Source organism: Heliangelus exortis, chromosome 17 (genome assembly GCF_036169615.1).
Source record: "Heliangelus exortis chromosome 17, bHelExo1.hap1, whole genome shotgun sequence".
In the NCBI taxonomy this organism is placed as follows: domain Eukaryota; kingdom Metazoa; phylum Chordata; class Aves; order Apodiformes; family Trochilidae; genus Heliangelus; species Heliangelus exortis.
Genome location: NC_092438.1, coordinates 4,596,178 through 4,609,979, shown reverse-complemented (window position 1 = coordinate 4,609,979; position 13,802 = coordinate 4,596,178). Strand labels below are relative to the sequence as shown.

General features: G+C 38.8%; 1 protein-coding gene across 4 annotated transcripts in view; it reads right to left on the bottom strand.

Moving 5' to 3' along the window:
• MRTFB (myocardin related transcription factor B) overlaps nucleotides 1-12,119 on the bottom strand; it is a 69,680-nt gene extending 57,561 nt beyond the window's left edge. For 3 of the 4 annotated variants that reach the window (XM_071761502.1, XM_071761504.1, XM_071761503.1), the window contains exons 1-2: nucleotides 11,663-11,793; nucleotides 8,508-8,551 (exon numbers count right to left, since the gene is read on the bottom strand). The gene's annotated coding sequence lies outside the window, so the exon portion shown is untranslated. Of the gene's footprint in view, nucleotides 1-8,507; nucleotides 8,552-11,662; nucleotides 11,794-12,097 lie in introns of those variants that run through there. The other variant, XM_071761505.1, reaches the window with a different exon arrangement.
• Nucleotides 12,120-13,802: the final 1,683 nt, after the last annotated feature.

Here is a 13,802-nt window from a genome sequence, read left to right as displayed (position 1 = left end):
GGAAGTTATTGAAGTATTTGATCTTCTATTATATTTCCTTTAACTATAAAGAAAACAAAGTCCTAGTACAAAATGATTAGCAAGTCTGACTTAGAAGTTCATGGAGCCATGTCCTCACTCCAACAACTGAATTTACATTGGATGATGTGCCACATTTTGACTAGCAACACAAGTACAATTAAAAGCTATTTAAAGAAGGTGATGGAAGATTCCAGATGATTTTTGTACAGTGCTGCTGTCCTGCTTAGACCAAACCATTAGGTGAGTTACATCCATAAGATCTGAAGGCTGCCCAAAGATAACTCACAGTTAGCTACATAGATTAAACACGGGTATTCATCCCATGATGCTGTGTGGGTACAAATGCTCATCCCTCTCAGCTCAACAGAGGCAGTGACACAACATTTTGGCAATCCCATAACAGCATTCTATGCTATTGTCAGCTCCTCTGCTCAATACCTGTAAATCATTCTCCATTGTACTGCCATTGTCCTAAAGTCAAAGGAAGGTCAATACACTTTGTGTTTCTCATAGCCAAAGCTACTGCTGGAACTGGATAAGTAACGTTTATTTGCTTGGATTAAAAGTATTATTTTCTATTACAAACTTTAAAAAGCACTTAAAAGGAAAAGAGCACAGTTGCTTAATCACTAATAGACCAGCTATCATTTCGATTCCTGGTTCAGGAGGACAGCCTCTTCCCTCCTCAGTCTTCAGCTGACACTTTCTGTCAGTTACACCTACAGATGTAGTGGGGTTAAAGTTATTACACCTTACCTGGAAGCAGTGTCACGTTACATTTGGTAATGGTGAACCCCTGCTCAACTGCTTATAGCCTGCACTGTTATTAAGTGACTTAATTTTTTATACAAAAGTGACAAAAGGTTGGAATGTGAATGCAATTACATCAGCTGTAATAGATTTGCATTATCTTCACAAGAATTAAATGGAGATTTTTTACCAACACAATAAGGATACATACTGAGGAATGTTAAATTCCATGCATTTAAACACAGACTTTCAAGTAAAAAACCCCTCAGACCACAAAACCCCTAGTTTCCTAAACACTGGAAGTATAAGATACATCAAAACATAACATTATGACTTTAACAGAAAACTACATTATTTTGTTAAAGACAAAACACCTTTACTAAACAAAAGCCAAACTTTTACTTCTCAAATCGGGAACACTTCTCCTAGCAAGGCAAATAATCCTCTTGGTAAACAGGGTAAGGAGGCCACAGGAAGAAGTATCACTTACTGTGACTTTATAATTGCAGAGCCAAGATTATAAACTTGTTTAAGCAAGTTTAAGCCCCAGATCAACACCCATATTCTAAAATACCCAGAAAAATATGTTATTAGTATGGTGCCTGAAAACTCTTAATGTTCTAAACAGCTTAATGCTATAATCCACAGTCCATGCCCTCAGTGCTTTTAGAACCAATTTCTCACGATCTCCAAAGCTAAAATGAACTTGAATTCCATTTTCCATAGTGAAGTTAACTAAAGACTACTAGGGCAGAATCTTAGGGTCAGAAGAGTTTATGTTGCTTAAGGCCACTTTCAAAGGAGTCTTATCTGTTGAACCATTGTGTTCCGTTATTTCATTCCCTACAAAAATAAATAAATAAGAGATAGATGGCAACCATAAAATTGTTTACAGTAGATTTCTGGACAAACTGCTACAGTCAACAGCTGTAACACATCTAAATTCTGTATTTCTTGGGAATTTCTCTTAATACAACTGTAACTGGAAAATAAAAATCCATTTAACCTTCCACTTACAAAACAATCATTATTCTCATCTCCCTCAATTATAAAGGAGAAAAAAGTCCTCTGTTTATGCAGAAATGGCAGTAACCAAGAATAAGCAGATCAAGAGAGAAACATAATGGCCTTTGGAAATACTTAATGTCAAGAACCATTCAATGCAAAGTTAATAAACATAGAAAAACAGATCTCTTGTATTCAAAGATAGAAATTTAACATGTGTAGACTTACAAATGAGGAAGCCTGACTGCAACCAAGTACCTCCTTCACTCAGTTGACACTAATTCTTTGCAAGGGCCATCTTTAAGGAAAATAACATTTAGAAATTTCTAATGAAAGTAATAACACACATAACAGTTTTCACACTGGTATGATTTATATAAAAAACCCGTCTGTAACAGCCCTCCCCAGCCCCCACTTTTAAGAACAGAATATTTCTGAATATAAAAGAGACACCATTGACAAGGTCTGCTATCCTAATACAGAAAGCTCCTGTGCAACACTGCCTTCTTATGACAAAAACCCAGCTCTCACTAAAGGTTATGCCTTAACTCAATATATAACACTTGTCACCACTAGAGTTCAATTTAAAATGTTTTAAAAAGTTAAACTATAGTTAGTGACTAATTAAATCTTGATGGCATACTGACTAAACACAAGGCATTTCTGTTAGAACCAACAAGTCCACTTGTGCTGGCTGACAAGATTATCAGTCTCAGAAGATTCTTATTACCAAATTCCTGGTTATGATTATCCTGTCCGCACTGTTGGGTCATCTGTTGCCATGGGTGCTCATTATCCACAGAGAGCTCAATCCACTTCTTGAGTTTGAACAAGAGTGAGGTTTTATCACTTGGCTAACCTGAACTGAAGTGGTTTAGGAGAACAATCCCGAGCAGGCAAAAATTTCTGCTAGGGTGGAATAAGAGGCTCCACCAAAAGACAACATGTATCATCTTCATGTAAGTTACGTGGTTGAATGGTTCTTTCAGCTGAAAATGTACTTCAAATGTGAAGTAAGCTTCATGACCTTCAGTAAGCCCAAAAAAATCCTTATAACACAGGTTGAAATATTTTTAATATATTTTCCCATTATCCTTAGCATAATGCTAAGAAAAAACTATAACTGAACATTTCTTTTCATTAACACATCAAAACTAGAAACACAGTCAATTTACAAAGTCATGAGCCTAAAAATACTTCAAGATATAATTTCTCTCTCACCTAGTAGTTTTAATATCAATTGTATAGTAGACATTTTTTGTTTTCAGCAGAAAGAGAAAATAGAGTTGCTTTATCCTTCTGATACACAAAAGATTTCCATCCTTTAACAGTTATCAAATGTAATTTGAGAGATAAGTATGTTTCAAAACACTTTGGTTAGATACACTGACTAACACTAAAACACACAGTGTATTTAATTATTAATAAATCAGTAAAAAAAAGGCCAAAAAATCTGATCAACATCACTTCTTCCTTGAAGATACATTCCTTGAACATCATTAAAAATACTTTTGAAAAAAATACTTCAAAATTATACTGGAAACCTTGTTGGAAAACTACAGATAATGTGATGAAAACAATATATTATCTGATCATATAAAATTACTATATCCTGGGTTTCTCTCACCTTATTTTAATTATTTGGGTTTTGGCATCAGATCACAGTTCAGTGTTTCCCCACGTTATTTCAATACCTGCTTTCCTTCTCAGTTCTTCCTGAATCATGTAGGATCTTTCTGTTCTCCACATAATCACTAAATCACTTCTCCTCTCAGCTTCCACTTTATCTGGCAAAAATGCTCAGTATATCATCCTTCCTTAATATAATATATCTTTTCTTCTCTTGACCATGTTACTCAGCCAGACAGCATAAAATGTGGCTTAGGCTTTCAAAAGAGTTGTCAAGAATCCAGACAGATCAAAGAGATGCTATGGAACTCTATCTTCTGGACTAACTTCAGGCCTCATTGCTGTTTCAAGTTATTGAGAAGTAGTAATTTAGAACATAGCTTCAAGAGCTTCCAGCTAACTAGCAATCTGGTTTAGTCTGCAGAGAAGGAAAGAATGGTACACAAGTACCTTCTAGTGTTCTGCTCATCCTCCATTTCAGATTTCTAATTCCTCTACTTATTGCCCACCTTTGCTCCTGCTCAGAACTCATTCGGGGCAGAGGAAGATGAACTACAGGCTGAAATAGGTTGTGACCATCTGTATTCCATCCTTTCCCAGAGATTCCACCTTTCTGTTTTCCCAGCTCTGTGCTGCTTTGGTATCAGACATTTTGCTGGTTAAAGAGCTGGTAAAAAGAGCAATCAAATGGTTAAACTGGTAGAACTGAGGAAGGGTGGAACATCTGGCAGAGGAAGGAGCAAGTCATTAACCACATCTCCCTCAGCCAGAACAGTTTGCCTCACCATGCTGATCTGATTCCAGAAGAAAATGCCAATTACACTGTTATTCATAGAAGCAAAGAAAGTTTAAGACTGTCTAGAGATGCAGAGTGAATTATATAAACCTTGATTTGCTTCAGAAGATAATTCCTATAACCATAAAGATGGTTTACATTTTGCAGAAACTGACAACCTTTGCTCAGTAAGCCCTTTATCAAGTGGAAGTATTCCTGTGCTGCTGTATTATTTGAGATTAGTGTAAAGAAGCATTACTGTAAATAATCCATCCAAATTCAGACATCATAAAGACTGTATAATAAATTCTCTTTTATTATGTATGTGCTAGGAACATGGTAAGTAAGCACTACCCTCATAAACTGAATATTAAATCCTTCTACTGTACAGAAACTCAAAATGTAATTACAGTGTATAATACATTAACTAGAAAATGGTAATGTTTCCAGTCATTCCTGTAACTTTGCACACTGTTGCATGATGGTGTTGTGATCGTTCTTAATATTTACCTAAACTACATAGGCCAAACTGCAGAAACATTGGAAAATTTAAAAGAAGTAACAGCAAGTTCAACACAACCAACCTACTAATTGATCAACTTTGCTTTTGAAGCAATTCCTCAGTATTCAGTGATACCAAGTATTATTAAAACTTTCACTAGTTACAGACTGTATTTAAGTTTTGGATTTCTATCCAGAAAAAGCTTCCTTCAGGGCTTGCAGAAGTATATTGATTGGTATAAGTTCATCTACTCCTTTTGAGTACAAGAATTAAATTCTGCCATTTTACTACAACAACCCCACTTTGTAATATTGAAAAACTTAAAAATGAGAACTCACATGCAAAAACACAGATTTATTGTCAGTTTTGCACTCAGTTTCATAGCAAATGCTGCTGAGCAGCGACACTAAATGAGAGTCTGAATTTATCTATTTTCAGGATTTTCTTACTAGGAGTGTAGAAAAATTTATTTCCTTCTGTTGGGTGCAAAGCAAGCGTAAGTATAACTAGGAGAGGAAAATGTGTGAAGAAGCATTTTGCCATTAAAAAAAATTAGTGATTTGAATAGAAAATGTGACACATCACTACTAAACGGTGCCAAAAACTGCCTCAAAAATATTTTTAAAATTACTTCCTAATTCTCGCTTTACAAGTACTTAACAAAAGCTTTATAAATATACTAAGTGTACTTCTAGAGAGTCTAGCTGTACAAGCAGCACACATTTTTTAGGATAATATTTTTAAAGATATTTTTAAGATTATACTTTTGAAGAGAAAATCCGAAACAATAATCTACCAAGTTACACAATATAATAAAAAAACCAAAAGCTAGAAAAGAGTTGAGAGATTTATTAGTCCATTCAAAACCTCCTAAAATAATACACAAGTGGTAAAACCCAGGCCAACCATAATGAACATAAAGATTCCAATAATTTCAGTAGCATCTCAGCACACTTAGCAAGATCCATTTTCAAAATGCACACACTCTTGAGGCCCTTGTCTGCCTGGTTAGATTCTAAAAGCACAGGCACACTCCTTTGCTTTCACACTTCAAAAGTTATTTACATACAAGAATGAAATGTGCTGAAAAAGATGGCCAGTTCACAACACAGAGAAATACTGAAAACACATACAAGGTATGCAGCAGTTTAAAACAAAACATGAGATTAACGGTGACATCAGGTGTCTCTCAGTAACACTTATATATAAACACTTAGGCCATAAATACACTGAATACCCATCAGTCTATCAGAGATTACTTATACAGGAAATTGGCTGCATCTGTAACACTGATGCAAGGAATACATCCACCACAATGACATTCATACACAGATTTATTTACTGCTAAATCACAACTGCTACTTTCCTCAAGCTTTATTAACATGTGGTTGAGAAGCTTAGAGCATGTGTTCAATTTTCTGCAACCCATTTCTCTTATAAAAGCCTGCTTCAAGTTTTGCTGAATCACAAATTTACCAAATACATTTTCATTTTTTAAAAAGGGGAACAAGACTGTGCCAGCAATGTAATTAGACAGAATGTCATTAGATGGACTTTTATGTCCCAGTAAAGGAAATATTGAGAAACTTGAAACTTCATGAGACAGAAGAACCACTTCTGGGTATGAACTGGACTTGAATACACTAACAGTTTCAATTCTATTTTAACAAGTTTCTCTGGTGAATGTTTTACATTTATAAAAAAGAATAACTGGCAAATTAATTTTAATGTATCTAGAATTTTTTTGAGTTTTGAGCAACTGTTCCTTATCAGCAGACTTGCAACATCAGAAGACACAGAAATAAAAATACAATCGCCTATCCTTTACAGGCTTATAAATTAGGGTAATTATCTTGCAAATTTAAGAGTTTGAGAAGGGTAGAAAAACAGGTATCTTTGTCTTGATTTTTAGCATTTTGTTCATTTGTGTTTCACTAGTTGGTGTGAAGATCAAAAATGAGCTTAAGGATGACTTCTCTCACTTTGTTGCTTTTGGCTTCATGCCCAGGTTTAAGCCCGTTTTCAAACATTTAATTAATGGCTTTAGCCAAGTACCCAAATATGAAATCATATAAAATAGTGTCTAGTGAGTTAACGATCACAGAGATTCAGTTCATTGCACAAGTGCAACACTGTACATCAACATCTGGATTTAATAACAGTAATCTAAACACTATTTAATAAATTCTGTAATAAGCATTTGTTCTGGAGTTTCAGGATATGGAAGATTTTTGTGGCCGTGGCTTCAACACAGCCTCACCAACACTGAAGAGCAGTTTTACAGCAGCTGTCAATCTTTACCACAGAAGTTTGAAAAAGTTCTATTCCATAAATAGTATTATGAAATTTGGTCTCGAACTTCAGGTGATAAAAACGCTTAAGAAATAATGCCAGGAATACTGGTTCACTATGCTAAATGCAGCACAGAATAATTTCATTTAAAGAGGCAAACATAAAATATTCAGAGTTGCGAAGTGCAAAGAAGCTTTATTTCAGTTGTTGATCTCTCTCTCTTTTTTTTTTTTTTTTTTTTTTTTTTTTTTTTTTTTTTTTTTTAGCATGCTGCTAAAAAGTAGCAGATAAAATTCACAGTAAGAAACACAGGTTGCAGATATGCTAAACCAGGACACATGGGAACTGGTTTGCCAGGCCTAATCAAACCTGCTCTTCTTCATGTAGCCTGAATGCAACCCTAAAACACACCTTGCCTTCAGATTAAAGGAAGGTCCCTGTCTTTAAGTGTGTCCAGTTACTTAATTTCTTACATGACACTACGGTTCTGGGGTTTGTTGAAATACACCAGTGCTCCAGATACATACCACCTTCTGTATATATCCAGAAAGTTTGGTATGTCTTGCTGTTCTTCCATTCTCAGGAGCTGTTCTTAGCCTTCAAAGCTGTGTGCAGTGTCTGGCTTTTTCTGTGGAGGTGGAGCCAACTGCTCAGTTTCATCTTAGAGGAGCCTCAGTAGAAATTATCAAGGGATTTAAGCTTGATGCTCTATCTTGGTTATTCTGAAAATAAAACAACTCCTCCCACTCCCACCAACAAAGCCCTTTCCCCCATACTAAGGATGGGGAGGATGAGACCAGTATAAGAATTTTCACCATTTCAGTACCAGCTGAACATCAGAGGCACACAGTTCCAAAACTGAGAACATTTCAGTTGACATAACCTAAGATCTTTATTTTACTAAGCTGCCTGACTCCCTTATACCTACTCAAATAGAATTCTGCCAGCAGCCATCAATCATTCTTACTTACTCCCTTTGAGAAAGAAGTTTCCTCATCTGTAACTGGATTTATTTAACCAAAAAAACACATTATGTCTCATTATACTTTGGAGTGCTGTGCTGTTAGGGGCTCTGGTGCTATGCTGGTACCAGTCTGAGTCACCACAGAATAATTAAAAATAAACAAAATGCTATATAGGCCAAAGTTTTACCTACCAGTACCAAAACTATTAAAATTTAGAATAAGTCTGACATTCTGTGAAGGTTTGCAAGCATGACAGTCCTTTAAAAAGAGAAAAGATTATTTAATCAGCAAGAGAATATTTGTCAAAATTCAAAGAGATGATTGAAAAAATATCAAATGGCAAAGCAAAAACATCACAGGAACTTGCTCTAAGGTTATGTAACATAGGTACTACATATGCTCCAATTCCTATTGGTATAAGAAAGAATCTTTTGGAAAACCTTCCAGTTTAACAGGAATATAAAGCCAGCACAATTTGAAGTAAAACACTGCTCACTAAAAATCAGCAGCTTTATAAAAAAAAAAATTATTTAGAAAATTTTAATTGTATTAAGATAACAGCACTTACCTTGTATTTCTAGCCTCCTCTATAATGTCTGCTTCAGCACATTTCTGGTCAATTAGAAAGTAAAGACAGGAAAAACAAAAATCACAAAAATGTCACAGGATTCTTTGTTTTAAAAATTGCAAATTCTATTCCACATCAGAAACTAAAACCTTAAGAGTACAAGTTGCTCTTTCTCAGTTTTTTCAGTTTTATGATATTAATATATCTTAGTAGGTTAAAAATCCTTAAACTAATTTCAATATGCTCTAAACTCATTTTAGCACCTTTCATATTATTACTCAGTATCTAACACACTAATAGTTTTGCCTCTGGCAAAAATAACAGTGCATCACCCAGTCCTTTTCACTCAATATACACACCAGTCCTAACCCTTTGAAGTTCACCTAACTCCTTAAAGCTGGAATGTCTTAAGACTTGGCAGTTTAAGTGCCAACTGAATTACAACTTATTTTGCTAAAATAAATATATTGCTTTTCTATAGATTCCAATACGAAGGAACCTTTTTAAAGAAACAGAAAAGGAAACTGTTAACAATCACATTTTGGCTTTTTGTTATGACAACAATTCAAACATATTTGTTCTGTCATCATTTCCTTTACTAGTACACTTTAGAGTATGTGTATACATTTTTGCACAGGATTATGACAACAGAAAGCTACTGCATACTGTATTTAGAAAAGTTTTTTGGTTTTGGTTTTTGTTTGTTTTTTTTTAAAATGCAGTTACCTTTAAACCTGGCATTTACTAAATGCTTTTTCATACAACAGTAATGAGGTTTTCTAGTTTTGGTTTTTAACCCATAGGCATCACCTCAAAGGTCCCATACATTGCTCAGCCACACAATGTTGCTTTTGTTCTGAGGGATGAATCCTTACAGATAAGAGGTTTCTTCTTTTGAATGTTTGCATGCTCACAGGCTGAACCAGATGTTATGGTTTTTATACATATCAGTGAAAAGGGTTAAAAATTAATCATAAAAAACCCCAAATGAAACACACAAGAGGAAGAGGAAGAAATGGCCTAAAACAGAAAGTATTCCCTCTTCCTTCCAATAATTATTTATAATCAGTAATCTAAATACTGTTTAAAAAAAAAACAAACACAACAAAAACAAAAACCCCAACCAAACAACAAGCAAACCAAAGCCACACCTAAGTAAATTCTCTATCCATTTTCAAATAAATTCATAATTTCATCCATTGTCTAATTTGATTTCTAGGCTAACAAGCAAGGGCTCAAATTTATTGAAATTTTCACATATATAAACACTAAATTGGACTGGATATGTGTATTAACCTCCACCTTTAAAGCTTTCTTTTAATAACAGAATGGTAAATACTAAGGTGGATTTCATGTTACTGTATGACTGCTCCTAAAAGTTCACCTGTACCAAGTAATTTTTCCTGCTTTCTCCAAAACCAGCTAAAATGTGAAAGTGGTTCTGCACTTCCAATGACTTATCAAGGATTTCCACCTTGCATATGTTTTTATTTTCTTAATAACTGCTGTGATTACCAGATAGCACTGTTATGTTTTAAATGCAAGTTATACCATGAAGTCATAATTTGTCCTAATTGCACAGGAATGAATACTTCAGGAAGGAATTGGATTAAGTGTCCAACATTAAGAAAATAATCTTATAAAATGCCAGCTGTGGCTTTGCTGACAGCTTTAAAACATCAATTAACTCAAAACCTGGGCGTTTTTCCATCACAAAGGGAAAGATGTAGTGTGAAGAAGAAGTGTAATCACCTTCCCATAAACATGAACTTTAGAACATGCCGTACTCACAGCACAGTGTAAGCTGGGTTGGTTGTTTTTTTTTTTAAAAGCTGACAGATGTTAGTCTGAATTTTTGACATATTGGCAGCAAGGTTATGAAATTTCACGGTGCTGTTTTTGTATATGCACCAAAATATAAGCTTCTGATGTTTACATCTAGATTAAACAGATTATTCAATTTTCCTTCCAATCCTGTGGTTTGCTTCAGCTGCATCGTCTGCTGCAGCCATGAAGTTCTAGTATGATCTCTCTCGACTGCACTAAGTCATAAGTTTTCTGCACTGCATGTTTAAAAACCAATAGAAAACCCGTATAAATGGAGTAAAGACAAAGGGGAAGGGCACTGCAGCACAGCTCTTCAGCACGTTCCCTCCATTCCCAACAATGTCACTCTCCAAAGTGCAAACCGAGTTCTCCGCACCTGAGACACAGATCTGGACATGCAAGCGCTGCAGACCCACGTTACTCCGCGTCCAGAGCTGATTAATGAGGTGCCAATTAAAATCTTTGTATTTCACAAATAACAAACCAAACCCTTTGACCACCCCTGCTGCAGGGGCTGCTGCTCTTTTAGCAGGTAAATGAACCTACGCTGTACTTGCACGATTTGGGTGATCGAGGCCGGAGGTTTCAACTCCGTTGGTTTGAACAAGGAAATGCTTTCATTTCAACACACGCAGCGTGCAGGCCAGGCCCTGTAGTTATGCCTTTCTACCCACAGGCCCCGTACCTCACCCTTGTGAGCCTAACTAAAAAAATAAATAAAAATTAAAAAAATCCGTGACCGCAAAAGAACAAGAAAAAACCTATCAGCGCAAATCGAGCTGGGCAGAGCTCCAGAGGAGACGCGTCCCAGAACACGATGCGAGGTGGCGGCAGCAACAGCCCCGCTGACTCCACCTGCACGAACCTACGGGGCGGAGGAGCCCCCCCGGAGGCTGCAGGGCTGAGGGGACGCCGCAGCCACCACCACGTCCGCAGAAACCGGCCCTGCGGGGAGGGGGGAGGCCGCGGATCCCGGCCTCGCCACCAGCGTGGCGGACAGACGAGGGACCAGGCCGGCGGGGCGCACCCCGCACTTCTCAACCTCCCGATTCACGGCCCTGGCCGGCGCGGGCGGGCAGGCGGGCGGCCCCCCAGGGCGGGGCGGTGCCGCAGCCCACCTCGGGGCCGGGCAGCACCGACTGACCCGCGGCTGCCGCTCTCCGCCCTCCGTCCCCTCCGCGGCCGCCGCCCCCACAGCCCCCCCCTACCCGGGCGCTGCCCCCCCCGCCGCCCGTCACGTGAGGCGCGCTCCCCCGCGGACCCCGCCTGGAGGCGCCCGGCCGAGCGGCGGCACCGTCCGCCCCCCGCTCGCTCCCCCGCTCCCTCACCCTCGTTCGCTGCCGCCGCCGCCGCCGCGGACATGTCCTCTCGCGAGCTCTGCGGCCGAGACCGCCCTCGGGCGCGCGCCCCGGCGGTTGGCCCGCGGGCGGGGGCGGGTAGGCCGCGCGCTCCGGCGCTGTGCGGCCGCTCACACGTGTGGGAGGGGGGGGGGGGGCGAGGAGGAGGCGGGGCGGCTGCATCCGGGCACTCGAACCCCTCAGCGTCCCCTCGGAGCTGAGGGAGCGGTGCGGTTCTGCTCTCTGCTGCCCGACTGGGCTGCTCTGAAAGTGTCCGTAGGGATTCCTTACCCCGGGCCTGAGGTAAACCACTCCCAAACCCCCTCCTTTACAGTGCCCCTCGCCCTGTACCTCTCACCTGAGGCGGCGCCCCTGGAGGGCTGCGACCGCCGCCCGTTTTCAGGTTCCTCGTCCGTCGGGACGCACCTGGATGGCGGCGGGAGGGCCGAGCCAGGCTGACTCCGAGCCCCAGTGTTGGGCTTGGGGGCAGCAGGACCCAGCCGGGGCGCCTGAGGCTGGGGCTGGGCGGGATCTCCGCTGCGCTGAGGCGAGGCTGGGGTGAGTAGCCAGGGCCCGTCCCACAGAGCTTCCATCCAGGTGCTGCAATATCACGAATTAGAAATTCGAAGCAAAAACTCATGGTACGGCCTCGAACTTCGGCCGTGCAAACACATAAAAGCGAGATGGGACTCATAACTCACGTATTTTAGCTGCAGGTTTAGTAATAAATTTCGGAGGTGACTGAACTTGATCAAACATCAAGCCAATCGGGAGGAAAAAAATGTCAGTTCTTAGAAGGGATTTTGAGAAAGTGCAACAGCAAAATACCCATTCTGCAAGCAGGACGTGAGCATGCAGACATAAAAATTACTTTGTTCCACGTATTGTGCAACGTTGTGTTCACAGCAGTGAATATCTTACTAACAAATGGAATTTTACTAATGCCAAACTAGTACTGTTCCATAAGTACAATGCATCAGGCCCATAATGACGCCACTCATTTTTTAGCCCACAGATTAAAAACTGAGCTGCCACTCGGTGCAGTGGTCTTATGCAGCCTTTTTATTATTTGCAAGTTGCCTGGTGTCCAGGAGCTTGCTAGGAGACTACATCCTGCTTATGCTACATGGTAACAAAGCAAAAGAGTCTCTGCTCCAAAATTTTCCAGTGTGTTTGTTCAGCACATGCATTTTAAAAAGTCAGGTGGCTTTGTTTGTTTGTTTGTTGTGGGTTTTTAAATATAGCTTTAGGATGCTAAACAACATCCTGATATGATTGTAGACTAATACTTTGACATTTGAAGAATTACTTGTTCAAATTGTTTAGTGGTTTGGAAGGGTTACTATTTATTTTGCTTTTTAAAACAGAGTACGCATCTCCTACATTCCTCTAGATTACAGTTAGCTAATCAGATTTTTTCCAATTTCAGAAACCAACTAAACCCAGCAATGACCCAGAAATTTAGCAATGAACTGTGTGAAGATCTCATTAATCCTGTAATTTGCTCCAGTTTTACTTCCATCAGCCTTCAAGTGAAACAGTTCTGATGTGAGTCTGGCTTTAAAACCAGAAAAGCAAACAACTATAAATAAGTACTCAATGTGTAGCATTAATTAATCAAATTAGGAATAGAAAACACTTAGGGTGAAATTTAATATAACCAATTTATATCTGAAAATTCAAATTTCTGAGAAAATGGAGAAAAGCTTTACTAGCACTGAGATTAAGATCTTTGTTCTGCTTTGCCATTATGTTAGTTGGAGAAGGTCCTAAAACAGAAATTTGTCGGGATTAATTAAAACATTTACATATTTACTTTTATTCAGGGATATTTGTATTTTAATACATACCAGGGATTCAGCCACCCTAGTGACATCTCTGTGTTTCTTGTAGTCTCAGAGGAAAACATCAAGTAGGCTAAATAAAGTCATCCCAAAGACCATGCATAGAACTTGTATCCTTCAAAATGGCAATGTTTGGTGCTTGCCCTTTCCTGTAACATAATCTTTTTTTTTTTTTTAATGTTTAAGGAGTAACAACTTGATCTAGAAAACTAATAAGAACAAAAAAATCCTTGCCTAAAAATCTAATACTGCACAGAAAACTGAAGGAGAATGGGGGGAAAACAGAT